Source organism: Lissotriton helveticus, chromosome 6, assembly GCF_964261635.1.
Source record: "Lissotriton helveticus chromosome 6, aLisHel1.1, whole genome shotgun sequence".
Lineage (NCBI taxonomy): Eukaryota > Metazoa > Chordata > Amphibia > Caudata > Salamandridae > Lissotriton > Lissotriton helveticus.
Window position 1 is genome coordinate 19,447,903 of NC_136067.1, and position 17,796 is coordinate 19,465,698.

The 17,796-nt window shown below is 46.7% G+C and overlaps 1 long non-coding RNA gene across 1 annotated transcript in view; it reads left to right on the plus strand.

Moving 5' to 3' along the window:
- LOC144761196 (uncharacterized) overlaps nucleotides 1-2,867 on the plus strand; it is a 54,283-nt gene extending 51,416 nt beyond the window's left edge. The window contains exon 3 of the long non-coding RNA XR_013595622.1: nucleotides 2,731-2,867. This is a non-coding gene — a long non-coding RNA (uncharacterized LOC144761196). The remainder of the gene's footprint in view (nucleotides 1-2,730) is intronic.
- Nucleotides 2,868-17,796: the final 14,929 nt, after the last annotated feature.

The window sequence follows — 17,796 nt, forward strand, 5'->3', positions numbered from 1 at the left end:
CGAAAGAAACAGGAGAGTGAAGGTGGAGCTTGAAATGAGGGGAAAACGACAGAAAATGGAGGGTAAGACACAGAAGGAGAGTGAAGGGAAGATGGAAGTGAGGGAAAAAACGAGTAAAAAAGGAGAGAAAAATCAGAGCAAGAGAATGGAGTCAGAGGTCCTCTGGACCACCAGGGATGAGGTGCTGGTGAAACCTGTGGGTGGAGGAGGGCCTCGAACACCAACACTTGAGAGTGCAGGGGCTCAGGGGAAGGCCTCACCTAATGGTGGAGCTTCGAGGAAGGGAGAGCAATTTCACTGACAATGAGTTAGTGATCTTGTTCACCTTTCCTCGCAGAGCCCGGCATTAAGGAGGGGTCGGGAAGGGCTGGACAGCTGGGAGGCGGAAGCGGGGAGAGGAGCTGGATTGCGCCGGTCACACTGGTCGTACTGGTGGCATGGGCCTTCGACGCAGCAGCAACGGGGAAAAACAAGCTAAAAACGCGAAAGGAAAAAGGCAAAAAGAGATGGAAAGTGCAAACAAGGCAGTAAAAGTGCAAGAAAGAGTTGAGGAAAGATACAGAGGACAGAGGAGAGTGAAAGGGGAAGATTGAGATGAGGGTAAAAAAACAAGTGAAAAATGGAGGAACGAAACAGGAGACTGAAAGTAGAGCTTGAAATTAGGGGAAAACAACAAAAAATTGAGGTTAAGACCTAAAAGAAGAGTGAAGGGGGATATATAAGTCAGGTAAAAAATGAGTAAAAAAGGAGAGAAAAAGCGGAGCAAGAGGATGGAGAGAGAGGTCCACTGGACCACCAGGGATGAGGCGCAGGTGAAACCTGCGGGTGGAGGAGGGCCTCGAACACCAACACTCAAGAGTGCAAGGGTTCGGGGGAAGGCCTCACTTAATGGTGGAGCTGCGAGGGAGGGAGAGCAATTTCCCTGACAATGAGTCAGTGGTTGTGCATCCAAAACTTCCACCACAAAATCAACTTCCATACGGTCCAAGCAACACCTTCCAAGGTTCAGACAGACATTTTCCATTATTCCCCACATACCATTACACCATCCCCAAGATGATCAGGCATTCCCACCCTACCACTTCCCCTCCCACAAGACCACACGTTCTCTCTGTACTTGACGCTGCAGTGGAGTACACGCCCCCTCAATCCAACCAGTCCACTGTAGTACACCCACCACCCCCGCAATCCGACCAGCCCATTGCAGTATACCCACCACCTCCGCAATCCGACCAGCCCATTGCAGTATACCCACCACCTCCGCAATCCGACCAGCCCATTGCAGTATACCCACCACCTCCTCAATATGACCTGTCCACTGCAGCACACCCACCACCCCCTCAATCAGACCTGTCCACTACAGTACACCCACCACCCCCTCAATCAGACCTGTCCACTACAGTACACCCACCAACCCCCTCAATCTGACCTGTCCACTGTAGTGGATTCCAACACTAGAGTAGGCACCATCCCTCCCACAACCCACCCTGGGACACCCTAGTACTGTCCCTGCGGTTCTTGGCAAGGTCATATAGATGCCCCTCCAAGGTGAGGAGTCACTGATTTTGTTTGACTGCAGGCAAGCAAGCGGTGATCCTTATTTGCATCCCCTCAAGAACTCTAAAATATTGGGCTGCCCTTTGCCCTTATCGTTCTATTTTGAAATTTTTCAAGAGAATGCTGGATAAAGCACTTATTTATTTTGAAGCATTTATTTGTTTGTAACACGCTTTGATAATAAGTGAACAATCATTGATGGGCTAATGTTGTATTGGGTGTGCAATGAAATGGTGATGTGATGGACTTCATGTGCTCCATGGCATATGTGTCCTATCACAGTTTGTATCTGAGTCCTCATTAAATAGATTAGCAGGTTGTCATGAGCCACAAGATTTGTGAGCGGGATGTTAACATGCTCATATGAAAATCAATAGGAATGAATTCACTTTTGGACATAGGTCATGCTGACATTTAAAGACATTGTGCAATTCTTTCAAAGTGCAAACATCTGGGATGGACATGTAGAATAGCACTGCGAAGAGCTACTGATCATATGTCTCATTTTAGAAATCGTATATACCTGAACTGTTACTAAGTGCAGATGAGTTCAGACACACATATGTACACATGCTGATGTAAACTAAGTCTTCACTGACTTGTAAGTGTTGTAGCCAAGTCTGAGTGTCATCGTGACATGGTAGACCCCTGCCAGGGATTAGCTTTACAAAGATGAACATCCACTGTAGGGAATTCAACTCATGGCAGTGTGTTAATCAGTGACATATCCTGTAACCATGATGTGTGAGGTGAGCAGTAATCTCAGTCTTCCAAACATCTTTCATACCAAGACTATAGTCCCTGCATATTTCCCTGTTTCAGTAGCTTTCTGTGTGCTGACTAGTCCAGTGATTTCTCAACCTATTTTACTTTGAGTGGCCAAGATGTGGGTGCAGCATTAGAATAGAGTCATTCTGATGACATCCTTATTTGGGTTGAGACAAGGACCTGCAGTATGATGAAACCCCTATGTGACACATTCTAAATGTTCACAAGTAACATTTCTGATAGCATCATCATCATGTTTTTAATCTGTGATATCTTTCAAGCAGGCAAACTTTGGACCAAATATGGAATTACTTGTCTAAGTGATCTGAGAATGGAATCAAATCATTTGAAAATGTACGATTACTTTATAAACTTCCTTCTCATTTCTTTTTGTAGTATTTACAGACTATCCGGCCCAAAATCTGGAGGTAAAAGCAAAAAGGCACTGAAGCATCTGGGACTGTTTGTACGGAGGTAAAACCAAGTCCTTGATAGGCTCAATGTATGAACATCTACATCGTTTTAGATCAGATGACAGTGAGAAATTATCAGAGCGTTGGAGTCAAACAGGCCCTGGGCCATGGCAAGGACTCGGTTCACTCTGTTCGATTGCAACTTCAGTAATTACGCATTACTTGTATGTTGTATTATACCCCAGCCAAAATAGCTAAATGGGCTCAGGAAAACATGACGGGGATAAGATAAATTGCCCTAAATGTGGATTATGCGCTGCTAATCTGATACATTTGTTTATTGAATGCCCAGAGCTATGGGATTATTCGCGGAAAATCAAACAGTTACTCCAGCTTAAATTAGGCTTGGATTGCTCACTCACTAATCTTGAAACTATACTGGGTTATAAGGCGGATAATCCAGCAATCGCACATCTTTTTTCAATCCTGATGGCTGCTGCCAGATTGTCCGTCGACCGGGTGTGGGTCTCTAAGATATCAACCTCAGCTGGGGATTGGTGGTCCATCATTAGAGAGACGTATGGATTAGAGGCAGCCTTGTCTAAGGCAAGGGGTGTCCATTCCTTAGTCAAGTTAGAAGCACTATGGAGACCATTGATCTTGGATGGAATAATTTAACTATTGACAGTCTTGTATGAAATAAGCTTGTGTCCTCTTTTGTAATAATTTCTTTGTTTTTGTTTTCTTTTATGTACTTGTGTCCTCACCCGATGTGTAAATTTAAAACCTCCAGCTGGTTTTTCTTTTTTCATTGTTGTATATATGTGCCCTTTCTGATGAAAATAAAAATCATTTAAAATTAAAGAATCTGTGATATCTTTTTGCAAGTGTGGCACTTGTATGTGTCAATGGCTGCTCCTAATCAGCATATTCTACCATTCCAAATAGCATTCATGGCACGTGACACAGTGAGCAAGGGTGAGTATGGTAATGTAAGCATGTCACCACAGTACTGTTGCCTTGAGGGTAGAGTGGAAGTGATTCAGTCTCTTGATGTATTGTTTGTTGTTCCACAGAGCTTGTTCTGCATGTGACTGTTATGCACCTGCATGTCAAAAAATGCCTGATTGCCACCATTGGCTATTCAAGGCATAGATGGATTGCTTCCAGATTACACTCAAAACAAATCAGCCTCATTCAAATTGTGCCCACCTCTTATGTGTCAGGACAGGCTGAGCCTGTGTCCACACTGACACACATGTTGTGTTTGTTATGCAGTGTGTGGTTGTGCAGTTTTCCTACTGAAATTCACAGATGTATTTCACGTGTCTTTGTCGGACATGGAGTGAATGATGTGCTTTGTTTATTTCTCAACTGCCCCTAGGACTCCTACATATCCACACTGCACATCCTTCTGATTTCACCAGTCAACGTTGCTGTCACAGTGTGGTATGGTGTTTCATCATGAATGTAACTTTGTGATTATATTCTCTGTGTTTACAGCCACTCATACCACAAAAGTAGTTGTTGATGTATTTGTGATGGTCTCATGTCACTATGTGCATCTACAAATTGCTGTTAGTGTTAGCTCCCCATTGACACGAAAGTCGGCACTGGGCTGAGGGTATATATCCCCCCCAAGTTACTTCTGCTGTGCTGCCGGTATTACACACACATTACCCGTTTTGGCTCAATGATGCATGTGTGGTTTGCACCCTAATACACATATTTGATAGCCCATAAAGGGGTTTAACACCACAAGCACATATTTGACTCTAAAATCAATGTGGGGTTTGCCCCCAATACAAAAATTAGCAATCACTTGAAGGGGGTTAAAACCCACTAACACATATTAGTCACTATAATCCATGTGGGGATTGCACCCCAATACACATATTTGGTATTACAGGCATGACTTTAATGCACACATACACTTAATTATCAGTACTGTGATGGGGTTGTTAGCCACCATGACTCTTTAGATATAAAGGGTGGTTGTGTTTAGAAACAGAAACATCATCACCTATGGGGTTCACATTACTGTGAGGGTTATGCTATTACGCCCTATTGTGTGATAGCCATCCACACCCTATGGGGTCTGAAAAGCTGGCAGTAAGAGGCATCCAACCCCTATAGGGTGGGCAATGCTGGTAGTGAAAGGCTTCCACCCCCCTATTGGTAGAGTATCCTGGTAGTGATGGCCATTCACCACCTCTATTCGTAGTGTATGATGCTAGTGATAGTCTTCCACCTCTCTATAGGTAGAGTATCCTGGGAGTGATGACCATCCACCCCCGTATAGGTAGAGTCTGCTGGTAGTGATAGTCATTCACCCCCTATAAGTTGAGTATCCAGGTAGTGATGGGCATCCACCCCCTATAGATAGAGTGTGCTAGTAATGATAGGCATCCATCTCCTTATGCGGTGGGCAATGCTGGTAGTGATAGGCTTCCACCCCCAATATGTAGAGTATCCTGGTAGTGATGTGCATCTACCCCCCATCGGTTGAGTGTGCTGTTAGTGAAAGGCTTTCAACTCCCTTTAGGTAGAGTATCTTGGTAGTGATGGACATCCATACCCTACAGGTAGAGTGTGCTGGTAGGGATAGACATCCACCACCCTATGGGTTGGGCAATGCTGGTAGTGATAGGCATCCACCCCCCTATTTATTTATTTATTTAAAACTTATAATGCGCGACAGCTACCCGCAGTGGGTTTCCCGGCGCAAGGGATAGACTAGAGCAGAAAAAATGGACATCACAGCAGCATGATTGACAGCTAGAGCGGCAGAAAATCTATTGAAAAAGTAAAGATTTCAATTTTTTACGGAAGCAAAACATGTTAGTCTCGGTTTTCAGAGCAATAGGTAACGCATTCCAGGATTTGGGACCTAGATGGGAGAAAGATCTTCCCCCCATCTTCACAAGTTTGAATCTTGGAATGACAAAGTCACAGTTAGCCGAAGATCTTAATGTGCGGCTGGGCCTGTAAGATTGAACAAGACTCTGAAGATACAATGGGGCTGAGCCCTGCTTGATTTTAAAAAGGTAGCATAGGGCTTTAAATTTAATGCGGCTCGGGACCTTGAGCCAATGTAAATCGCGAAGAGCCTGAGTGGCCGAAGATCTCCTCGGGATGTTACATAAAAGTCGGGCCGATGAATTCTGTACTACCTGCAATTTATTTATGGTCGCAACATCGGCACCAAGGTAAAGGACGTTACCATAGTCCAGGCGAGATGTTACTAACGCTTGGACAACGGTTCTCTTGGTGGCATGTGGCAACATCCAGAGAATTTTCTGGAGCCATCTCAAGGTGGTAAAACAGATGGCAGCCACCTTGGTAGCCTGTTGCCTCATAGAGAGCTTGTCATCTATGAGGAATCCAAGGTTGCGGACCACAGAGACCGGTTGAGGAAGGGGACCCATGGCACAAGGCCAGTGTTGCGGGCCCCAGAGATCTTTGTGTTTCCCCAGGATGACAATCTCGGTCTTGTCACCGTTTAGCTTGAGGAGATGCCTCTGCATCCACTCAGCCACTCGTGACAATCCGATTTTCAGACTAGACACATTGTTGCCTTCAGTGCTGGAGAGGGAAAAGACAATTTGCGTGTCATCGGCGTATGAAAAAATGGTCAGCCCAGCGTCCTCCGCGATGGAAGCTAGGGGTTTGATGTAAATATTAAATAATAAAGGGCTGAGAATGGACCCCTGAGGGACGCCATACGCCGAAGGACAAATAGCAGATGTGGCTTTCGTAGAGAAGACCTGGAAAGTGCGCTCACTTAAAAAGGAGGCAATCCAGGCCAATGCAGGACCATCTACTCCCAGGGACCGGAGAGAGTTCAATAAGATGGAATGAGACACGGTATCGAACGCCGCACTCAGATCCAAAAGGATGAGGGCAAAACTTTCCCCGCGATCGATACCGTGCCGTAACCTCTCCGTTACCCCGAATAGCGCAGTCTCGGTAGAATGATGCGCACGAAAGCCGGACTGGGAAGGGTGTAGAAAGCCCTGATTTTCTGCAAGATGGGTAAGCTGAATGTTCACGTGCCTCTCCAACACTTTAGATAAAACAGGCAACAGGGATATAGGTCTGAAATTGGCAAGGTTGGACATGTCAACTTCACCTTTTTTAGGAGAGGGACAACCATTGCGTGCTTCCAGTCCTGTAGCACGTGAGGCTCATTTAAGGAGGCATTCAAGAGTCTCATGAGAACTCGCCGACATTCGAGATCCAGCAACTTTAAGATCTTTGCAGGTACTGGATCATGCGGTGAGCCAGATCTAACGCTATTCAGGCAGGAGGAAAACGAGATGTCATCAAACAGTTGCCAGTTTGTTACCACTACCTTTGAAAGCGGGAGCTCATTCACGGCAATTGGTCCCGATTGATGTTGATTTGCTGTCATGGGAGCGCTCATAGAGTCGTATATGCGCTCAACCTTGGCAATAAAAAATTCCGCAATGGAATTGCACTGAGCTTCCTCCAGGACCGGGGGAGTCGGGATGGTGTCCCTATTGGGTGGGCAATGCTGGTAGTGATAGGCATCCACCCCCCTATGGGGTGGGTAATGCTGGTAGCGATAGGCTTTCACCCCCCTATGGGGTGGGCAATGCTGGTAGTGATAGGCATCCACCCCCCCTACGGGGTGGGCAATCCTGGTAGTGATAGGCATCCACCCCCCTATGGGGTGGGCAATGCTGGTAGTGATAGGCATCCACCCCCCTATGGGGTGGGCAATGCTGGTAGTGATAGGTTTTCACCCCCCTATGGGGTGGGCAATGCTGGTAGTGATAGGCATCCACCCTTCTATGGGGTGAACAATGCTGCTAGTGATAGGCTTCCACCCCCTATAGGTAGAGTATACTGACAGTGATGGGCATCCACAACCTATAGGAAAAGTGTGCTGGTAGTGATAGGCATCATTATCCTATGGTGGTTTTGCCTTTTGTTTGGGTTTTGACATTTTGGTGTGTGTGGTAGGTGTCTGACTTATCGTCTGTGACGACTGCATCATTTAAGGTTGTAGGCGTACAGTATTGGGATGACGTGCACGATTGGATATATGGCTGGTCTGTCTCATGACACGTTATACGTGTAAATCAGAGTTGAAATATGTATCATCCGGATGCTCTGATGTGTCAGAGTTGACGACCTGTCAGGAATGTCGGAAGTACGCATCGTACTTGCCTGGCCGCAAACTCATTGAGAAATGCTTCCGAGCGACTCCATTCAGCGTTGACGGAGCCTGTCCGTCCGTAAAATGTTGCGGGATTCAGAGCATATGGTTCGCCTGGAGACATCTGCGCATCGTAATATGTTGTTTGGATTGACCGGCTACCGGAAAGTGTGGGTCAGAGGGTATTTCTACAAATGGCATTGGGAGGCCCTTCCGAACGAGATCGGAATCAACGCCTTAGTGTTGATTACTGAAGTTGTCTCCATATACACTTTTTGAAATTATCATAGCAACCCTTAATTGATGTGTGTGGGTAGTATTGTAGAATTGTATTTATCATTACCTGTTCAAAATCAATAATTATTTTCTGTGGAAAAAAATTATTTGTTTCTTGTTTAACTTTACTTAGTATTTCCATATATGTGGAATTTTGTTTATTAGGAAGTTAGGTGTAAATAAAAGGGATGTTAGTGTTTAGATATATGGCATGGATAGTTAGTAATTGATAGAATAGTTTGGGACACATCCATCATCCATGCTTCTAACTGTTGTAGTTTGTTTTCATTATTTGCAATCATAATTATTCTTTTTTCGTTAGATTTGTTGTCATAAAGAACAACGGTTTCTTCATTATGAGTTATAGATAGTTCCGGGAGAATTTCTACCTCTTCAAATGTTTCTGGGGCAGGTGTGGTGGTGGTTGTGGCTTTATTTGTTCGAGCTATAGTTCTTGTTAATGAAGACAAAAGAGGACATTTGGCCATTAGCATGTTTGGGTACTTTGGTCAACAATTCTTTAAGTATTTGAGTGGTAGGTTTCTGTGATCTTGTGCCAGCTTCTCAAATGGTGTTTGGGGCATTCCTAACCTATATTTCAGTAACAATTAGGAGGTGATAATGCTCCCTTAAATACAAAACATTGTTTGTCTAGTTGTTGCCCTCCATAACACTTATGTGAATAGTACTTGCTACATTTCCAATTTACTTTATGTCCACTTTGCTTTTCCTGGGTATAGACATACCCCATGTTACATAGCAAAATCTGTCAGACATTGTCTTGACCTCTGTAACCAATGATTTTATTATATTTGGTAGCTCCGAGATTTTATTGATTAATTGAGCACAGGTACATGCCAAGAGTTGGTTATCTGTGTCAGATTGTGCTTTAGACAGCAAGGTGCATTAGTTTTGTGTCTATTCCAGCTACATAGAGGGCCAGTGTAATTAGTAAATCCAACTGACTTGACTGAGTGGAAATTAAGGGCATTGATGATATTGTCTATTTTATGAAGCAATGGTCCGTGACCATGTGTTTATTATGAACTCAATTCAATACTAAACAATAGGTGCTGTGTAGGGGATCTACAGCACTATTAATGGATAATTGCACACAACAAAAGTTCCTATTTTATGCATACACTAGTTTCCTTTTATGCATGCTTATGTCAGAAAGGACACACATAAAGAAAGCGCCACAATGTGTCATGAGATATCAAAACAACATATTTAATTTAGATTAATCAAGAATTACTTTTTCAATTTTCAATAGTCATAGGTTGCGCACGAAAAAGGGGGGTATAGTAGGGTAGTGGTGGTGGGTAGTGGAAAGTGCAAATCAGAAAGATAAGGAATACATTAAGGTATTCTAAACAACACTGGTAACTGAGACCAGAATATGAAGACCTGTCCACGTTATCACTTTCATTTACATGTATTCTGTAAACAGTGGTCTGCATTCAATGCATTTTTACATGATAAAGTAAGGGGGGGTGTTGGTACAGGTTGTAATAAGGGCAGGCAGCGTCGACGTTTCGACTCGGCTGATGCAAGGTGGGAACTTTTGAGCCTCAGCTGCGAGTCTTCATCAGGACAAGGGGTTGCAACCTATGATGAAGAAAACTGAGTTAGAAAGGGCGCTGTGTATGTGTGTGGTAATTGGTGATAGGCCAGGTCCTGCTTACTAACCTAAACCTGGTACCAAGCCTGGCTACACAGGTGGAAGATCCAAAAAATTTCTGGGTCCAGAGTCGCCAAGAGAAACAACGTTCTGCGTCAATTAATTAGACAAACATCACTGAATCTGTGATTCATCCGTGAGTTAACAGCTTCCTAAAAAGTATGAAAACCAAGTGTAAATGGAGGTATCAATGGAGTAGGCAACAATAACATCCATACTAGTTGGCCAATTCTCAAATTACATCCATGCTTGTTTAAGCCATTACTCAAATGCCCTCCGTGTTTGTTCTAGAATGGAGGGTGGATAAACATCCTTAGTGAGTCGCACTGGCCAGCTGTATGTGTCAGCCGGGGCAGAGGCTCGCCGTTCACTCGATGTATACGCTAGTTAAGTGCATAGCCCCCAAAGAGTGTAAGCCTTTCCGTGTACTCGAAATTACTGATAGTCAGCACCCCTCAGTAAACACTCGGCACATACATGAAAAACTGTGGCATCCCCTTGCAACTAGACCTTCAACAAGAACCCGGTGATAGTGAGTTAATGCGCCTGCAATACCCCCGTGGTGGCATGGCTGACCCGGGCTGAAATACCTGTAGTGAAGTCGTAATTCATCCTGCTCGGCAATCAATGCGGCAATGGATGAAGGCAGGCGGCGCCGGTTTAAAAGGACGCACGCTCGCACGTTTACAACGTGCACGTTGTCGTTGTCAGAGCCCCGAGGCTCCGATTGACTCCCGATTCATAGACTGAAGGGAGCTATAACAGAGAAGGAAACTAGTATATGCATAAAATAGGAACTTTTTTTGTGTGCAATTATCCATTAATAGTGCTGTAGATCCTCTACACAGCACCTATTGTTTAGTTTTGAATTGAGTTCATTATAAACACATGGTCACAGACCATTTTTTCATTCCCGTCCTGTACCCAGGTCCGCTCTGATCCTTTGGGTTACCCCATTATTATAGAATGGTTATCTTGTGCAGGCACGCCTGCGAGGGTTTTCTGTAAATATTCCTATAAACTGTCTGTTTATTTATGTTAACACTGTATATATATTTTTCACTTTTTCTTCACCATTGTACTTTGAAATGTCTGAAAAAGAAACACTTATTTTCACAAACAGTGGTCCTTAGACAAAAGAAAGAATGTTAAGGGAATAAATATAGACTAAATAGAACTATATTTTTATCAAATGTCCAGCCGGACAGTTTAATATCTTGATAAAAATTATCGCAGAGAAATAAGACACAGAGTGTGATGGACATGGGACACCAGCCGATGTTCGACTAACACACTGGAGGGACACAAACAAGAGGAAAAAATAGTAGGCAAAATCAGGTCATCTGAATCTCACGAATCATAAAATATACACATATGCATTAACAATTTATGTCAGCTATGCATTTAGTACATTTAAGTCGACGACGTTTCGAACCATACATAATATTGGTTCATCCTCAGTGTCACGCTTTAGCCCGCCCAAAGATCACAGGACACAGAGCTCTTACAGGGGCAACCTTCTTTATTCCCTGCCAGGAAGTTACTGGCTCACAACCTAATTGCTTCTCCTTTTCCTGTCCCTCTTTACTCCTCCTCATTGCCTGACCTGTCTCACTGGACAGTCAGGCATGACGACACGACATCTCCCCCTTTTGTTCAAAGAAGTGGTGCTACATTTCTTCGACGAGTCGCCGTGGTTTCCTCACCAGGCGTTTGGGGCGAGTCTCTCTCTCTGGCGTGTGTCGGCGTCGCTCAGGACTGTTGACCGATCTCGGCTGTTGATAATGGTGGATCTCAGTGTTGTCGTTTTGATTAGTAGAGTCACTGGATGTGTGGCCTGAAGATGATTCATGCCTGTTCACTGGATAGTGTCTTTTGAAGTGAGATATATTTCTCGTTATTTGCTTGTGATCAGCTTTGGCTGTAATCATGGTTCCTTTCCTCTTGTGGACTTGTAAGGGAAGGTTCAGATATCGGCTGTCTGCTTTCGTTCGCCGGTCTCCTCTCACTATGACCCAGTCGCCTTCGCGGATATCAGCTTCTTTGGCGTGTCGGCGACTGTCTGCATAGGTCTTCATTTTCTGTTTCCTTTTCCTGTCAATGTCGACTAGTGTTTCGTGGTCTACAGTGACGGTCCTCGATTGAGGTGTGGTGTTTACCATGGGCACTCTTGTTCTCGGTGTCCTTCCCAACATTATTGTGGCTGGACACTGATTCGTGGTGTTGTGGGGGGTGGTCCGGTAGGCCCTTAGGACTTCGTTCAAAGTTTGTTGGACATCTCGGCGTGTTATCTCTGCTTGTTGGATGGCTTTCTTTAAAGTACCCATAAATCTCTCCACCATGCCATTTGCTTGCGGCCACAGTGGAGTTATTTTGTGATGTTTGAAGTCGAGATGCTTCGCAAATTCCGCGAACTCATGGCCATTGAACGGAGGCCCGTTGTCGGACTTGACTCTTGCGGGGACGCCCCATGCTGCAAAGATGTCGTCCAGTACGGGAATGACAGCAGTTGCTCTGGTGGATGCTATCATGTGTGCGAAGGGAAATCTTGAATATTCATCCATGACAACCATGATATATTGTCCAGACTGAAGCGGTCCAAAGAAGTCGACCGCTACTTGCTTCCACACCTCATCTGGCAGTTCGGACATTTGAAGAGGTGCTGGCGATTCCTCACGACTCACTAGTTGGCACGTCGTGCAGTCTTTTAGAGTTGTCTCTACCATGGAGTCGAGAGAGGGGAACCAGACCCGTTCTCTCAAAGTCTTCTTTGTGGCATTCAGGCCTCTGTGTCCTTCGTGAGCTAGATTAATAATGCCTTGGCGCAGGTTGTGAGGAATCACGATCCTTCCCCCTCGCAAAAGAAGGCCGTTGTCACTGATGGACAATTCCTCACGAACACGGTGGAACGCTGTGAGGTCGTGCAGGGGAGGATCCGATCCAGGCGCGGTGTTCAGTGCATTGCGCCAGGAGTTGTTGCGCACGTGGGTCATGACAGTTTGAATCAGCGGATCAGAAGCAGATGCATTTTGGATAGTTTCCAGGGGAACTGCAGGAGGACACGCTGCATCAATGACGAAGTGGATGTAATCGTCTGCCAGCGATTCAGGTTTCGTGGCACTCGGCAACGGGTGGCGGGACATATAGTCCGCAGGGTTTTCAGCTTTGCCTGGTTTGTGAACAATCGTGTACACATAGTCTTGGAGTCTCAAACCCCAGCGTTCGATGCGAGGTGGCATCTTGGCGTTGGGATTGCCAAAGATTGTGAGGAGGGCTTGATGATCCGTAATGATGGTGAAATGCTTTCCGTATACAAACAAGTGAAAGTGTTCGCACGCCCACACCACAGCCAAACTTTCCTTCTCCGGTTGGGAGTATGCTCTTTCCGTGTCCGTGAGGCTGCGACTCGCATAGGCAATGATGTGCCGTTGATCAGAATGGTCACGGTATTGGGCGAGAATGGCCCCCAGGCCCACCGGACTGGCGTCAACAGTGATCTCTGTCCTTTTATTTGTGTCAAAATATGCTAGGTTAGTGGCAGACCCAACCGCTTGTTTTATTTCTGCGAAGGCTTTGGCACACGCTCGTGACCACTCAAAGGGTTGTCCTTGACGTGTCAGTTCTCGGAGCGGGTAGCTGATGGTAGCGTAGTCGCGGATGTTTTGCGCGCAGTAGCTCGCCATTCCCAGGAAGGAACGGAGGTCACTTACATCATGGGGTGTCGGAGTGTCAGCTAGTGCGGCTACCTTGTCAGGATCTGGTGTCATGCCTTCACTTGAAAAGGTATGTCCATAGAACTTGAGAGTGCTTTTGTGGAATTCGCACTTCTCGGCATTCAGTGTCAGGTTTGCTTGCAGTAGTGCGTGGCACACTCTATCCAGCGCGGTGTCATGTTCAACTTGATCTTTGCCGAAGACCAGCAGGTCGTCGCTGTAGTTGAAGGAGTTCGGGATCCCTTGTATGACCTTTCGGATTGTTTCCTGGAAGATTTCGGCGGCTGATGAAATGCCGAAGTTCAGGCGCTTGTATCGGAATAAGCCTTGATGCGTGGTAAATGTCGTGATATAGCGTGATTGTTCGTGGAGCTCCAGTTGGTGGTAACCTTTGTTCAGGTCAAGTTTGGAGAAAATGGTAGCACCATTCAGTTTTGTGATCATATCACTGATATGAGGCCCTGGGTGTCGCTCCCGTTCGATGGTGGTGTTGGGCGCTCTCATGTCCACGCATAGCCGGACTTTGTTGTCTTGTCCTTTCTTCGGGACCACCACGACCGGTGATACCCAGGGAGTGGGTTCGGAAGTGCGTTCTATGATGTCTGATTGTAGAAGGTCTTGTAGCTCGTCATCAACGGCTTGTTGCAAGTGGAAGGGTACCTTCCTGTGATGCTGTGCAACAGGTGTGATGTTTTCATTGATGTGGAGTTTTACTTTGAAATGGTTCAGTTTACCTAGACCTTTGAAAAGTTTAGGGAATTTGGCCACGATGTCAGGGGCATCTTCCGTCATGTATAGCAGCTCCACCAGCTTCAGTCGTTCCGCTGTTGGCAGACTGAGCAAGCAGTCGGCGAAGTCAGGTCCTTCTACAACGTGGACGTATGCAGGAATTTTTCTGTTTTTGAAAGTCAGTGTGGTGTGAAACCGGCCAAGGCATGGCAGTGGCTTCCGGCACATCCATGTGAAAATGCGGACTGCCGCTGGCTCTAGTTTGGGTCGGTTCTTCATCTTCTGGTATTCTAGCGCATATATGTAGTTCAACGAAGCACCTGAGTCCAGGACAAATTTCGCTGGATGGTCTCCTATCAGAATGTCCAGTTTTGGGTATCGTTTGAGCCGATCTGGGTCAGCCACCATGCATATGTATTCGTCACTGTCCTGCATTGTTGTTGACGAGTCAAATACTCTACAGACATATTCGTCACTGTCTTGTGACACTGTGGTGAGTGCCGATGAGCTGTTGGATGAAGAGCGGTGAGCCCGTGACCTCGTGGAGTGATGACGGGAACGAGGCGCACTTGTGGATCGGCTGTGGCGTTGGTGAGAATATGTCGAGCGGGTGCTAGAACCTGATGAGTCTGACGAGCGGCTCTCTCTTCTCGTTACAGCACGGGCATGGTGCCGGGTGTCAGATCGTGGAGTGGGTGACCTTCGGGCAGATTGTCTGGCCTGACAGGCTATCTCAAAGTGATTGTCTTTTCCGCATCGGTGACATCGTTGGCCGATGGCTGGACACTGCCCTGAGTGGGGGTAGTCCTGACCGCATCGGTAACAGGCAGGTGCAGGTTTGGTGTGTTTGGTATGTCGTGAGTCTCGGCGGGGTGATGATTTCCGAGAGCTGCGGTGATGCTTGCTTGTCCTATGCGCACTCGACCCTGGGCGGATGTTTGTGCGCGACTGTATTCGGAAAACCTGCTCTTTGTGGTCTTTGTCTTTGTGTTCAGGCTTGTGTGTTTCCATCCTCTTAGCATGGTCTTCTGCTTGGTCGTTAATCCTTGTAAGTTCTTCGATTTGTTCCAGTGTGTAGGACTTCTTTAGGAGGCGTCTTCGTAGCGATTCTGAGCGGCAACCATCGATGATTCGGAGCCGTAATGCATCTTCCGTCTTGAAGTTTTCGAAGTCACAGTGACGCGTCATCCTTTTGATGCGTGTGATGAAATCACCCATGCACTCTCCTTTCTCTTGAGACGCTAGGTTGAATACATAGCGTTCGTAATCGACGTTGCGCTTGTGCAGGAACCGCCGATCAAGGGCAGCCTTCACTTCGTCATAGGTGGCTGTGGCAACGTTGGGCATTTCTTTGATTATTTGTGCTATTTCTTGGCCAGCAAGATTTCGTAACGCAACCAGCTTGCGCTTAGAGTCTTGTACAAGAGACCCTTCCATGTAATCTTCAAAGTCCTCGCTCCAGGTTTTCCACGCAGGACCCATGGTGTTGCCAGGCGTCAACACCAGCGGCTGTGGCTGTCGCATGAAAGGTGCTCCTATGGACGCTACTTGAGGCACCGCCGTCGTGGTGGGTTGCGTGGGTGCACCTCCGGTCGAGGACGTACTTTGAGCATCGGTATCAGACATGGTGGTTCTGTATAGTAGGTATTTGCACTTCTTGTCAGCAGTATTCTATTGTTCTTGTATTCTTTAGTAGTGAGTATGAGTGTTTCAGCTTATAATTGTCTTCTGCCGCTCCTGCGTGAGGTATTTGGCTGTGTTCGCGCCTTTTTAGGTGTTCGAGTCACTTGCCTGACTTTAAAATGGCCGCCGTGTGGGACACATGAGTCTATTGAGGGCTTGCCTGACTTTAAAATGGCCGCCGTGTGAGACGCGTGGGTCTATTGAGGGCCGGCGCCTGACTCCAACATGGCCGCCATGTTCCCCGGCTCTCGGCAATCTCAGGCGCACGTGCGGACCCGCTCTGGCTTGTCTAGCGGTCGCGTGTGCTGGGGACTCACCCTCGCCGTCTTCAAGCCTCGCAGGGGTGCAGGGACATCGCGCTCACCTCGGCGCTGCTCGACTGGGCTCTCCACTTCTTGCGGTCCACAGTCTTCAAGGGGGGCAGGTACTAGCGCACCTCGGCGCCGCTTGGCAGGCTCTTCACTTCTCCGCAGTTAGGCGGTAACACGCAGGTACACCTTCGCGTGCTCTTGCATGCTCCGTTCGCCTGTGAGCTAGGATCCGCCGCAGGCGTTGCTCTTCTGCACGCTCTTTCTGGCGCTGCTGGCTGGTCGTTGGGGCCGGTACTCGGCTGGGCTGCGCGACGTTGTGTGGGGCTTGGCTCATCCCACCCTCGTCGCCATTGTCACGCTTTAGCCCGCCCAAAGATCACAGGACACAGAGCTCTTACAGGGGCAACCTTCTTTATTCCCTGCCAGGAAGTTACTGGCTCACAACCTAATTGCTCCTCCTTTTCCTGTCCCTCTTTACTCCTCCTCATTGCCTGACCTGTCTCACTGGACAGTCAGGCATGACAACACGACACTCAGGACCGAAAATAATTGCCTAAAGAAATAACAATTTCAGTTGAACCCACTGTGTGGGAGTCAATATGCCATACAATAACAAGGGGAATAAATGGGGAAAAAAAGAAAGGAGAAGACATAAAAAAGATAAAACATGTCAGTTCATCAGAACCTTATCACAACTACATATGCTGTGCACGACTCATACCATGCCAGGGTGTCGACGGCGATGTAGTGTACATGCAGTGAGCTTTGAGTTGTCGGAGCGATGTGGGTACATTTAGGGGGGCACAACATCCCAAGTGTGGCTCTGACTGGCAGTTTTTAAAAAAAGGTGAAGCGTGTCGCTATAGTGAGGGGGGTCATTCAGATTTAAGAGATCGGTCTGCATCACATAAGGCAAGCAATGGGTGCTGGGCTATGAAGGAGTGCAGGGGTGAGGGACTGTGAGGAATCAAAGGACGGTAGCACGGGGGCTTACCAGTGAAGTGGAGCTGAAATGAGTTCAGTGAAGTATGCAGGATTGAGCAATTATCTATGGAGGGAGGACTTGAACAATTGCAAAAATGTCAAATAAACCTCGAGTAGGTTGCCACCGTTGCGGGAAAAACTTACCACAGGGTAGAGCCAAAGCGAATGATGGCAAGATCTATGGGAAAAGAGGAGAACGTGAACTAGGGCAACCAACACCGAATAGGTAGTGAGAAACCGGGTGCTCTGCTTGATGAGCTTACCAGCGGGAGAGGTGCCCTTGTCGAACGATCGGATAGTAGAAAAATGCAGGTCCGCAATGGGGGTCCCTGCATAGCGTGAGGAATCTTCACGAATCGCAGTCGGCGGAGTGTGACCACAATAGGAAAATGTTTCTGGTCACGTGAAAGCGACTGTCCAATGGGAGCGCGGCAAAAAGTGTCAGCCATTTTGGAATGGACACGTAATGTATCAGGATAGAAACAGACAAAGGATA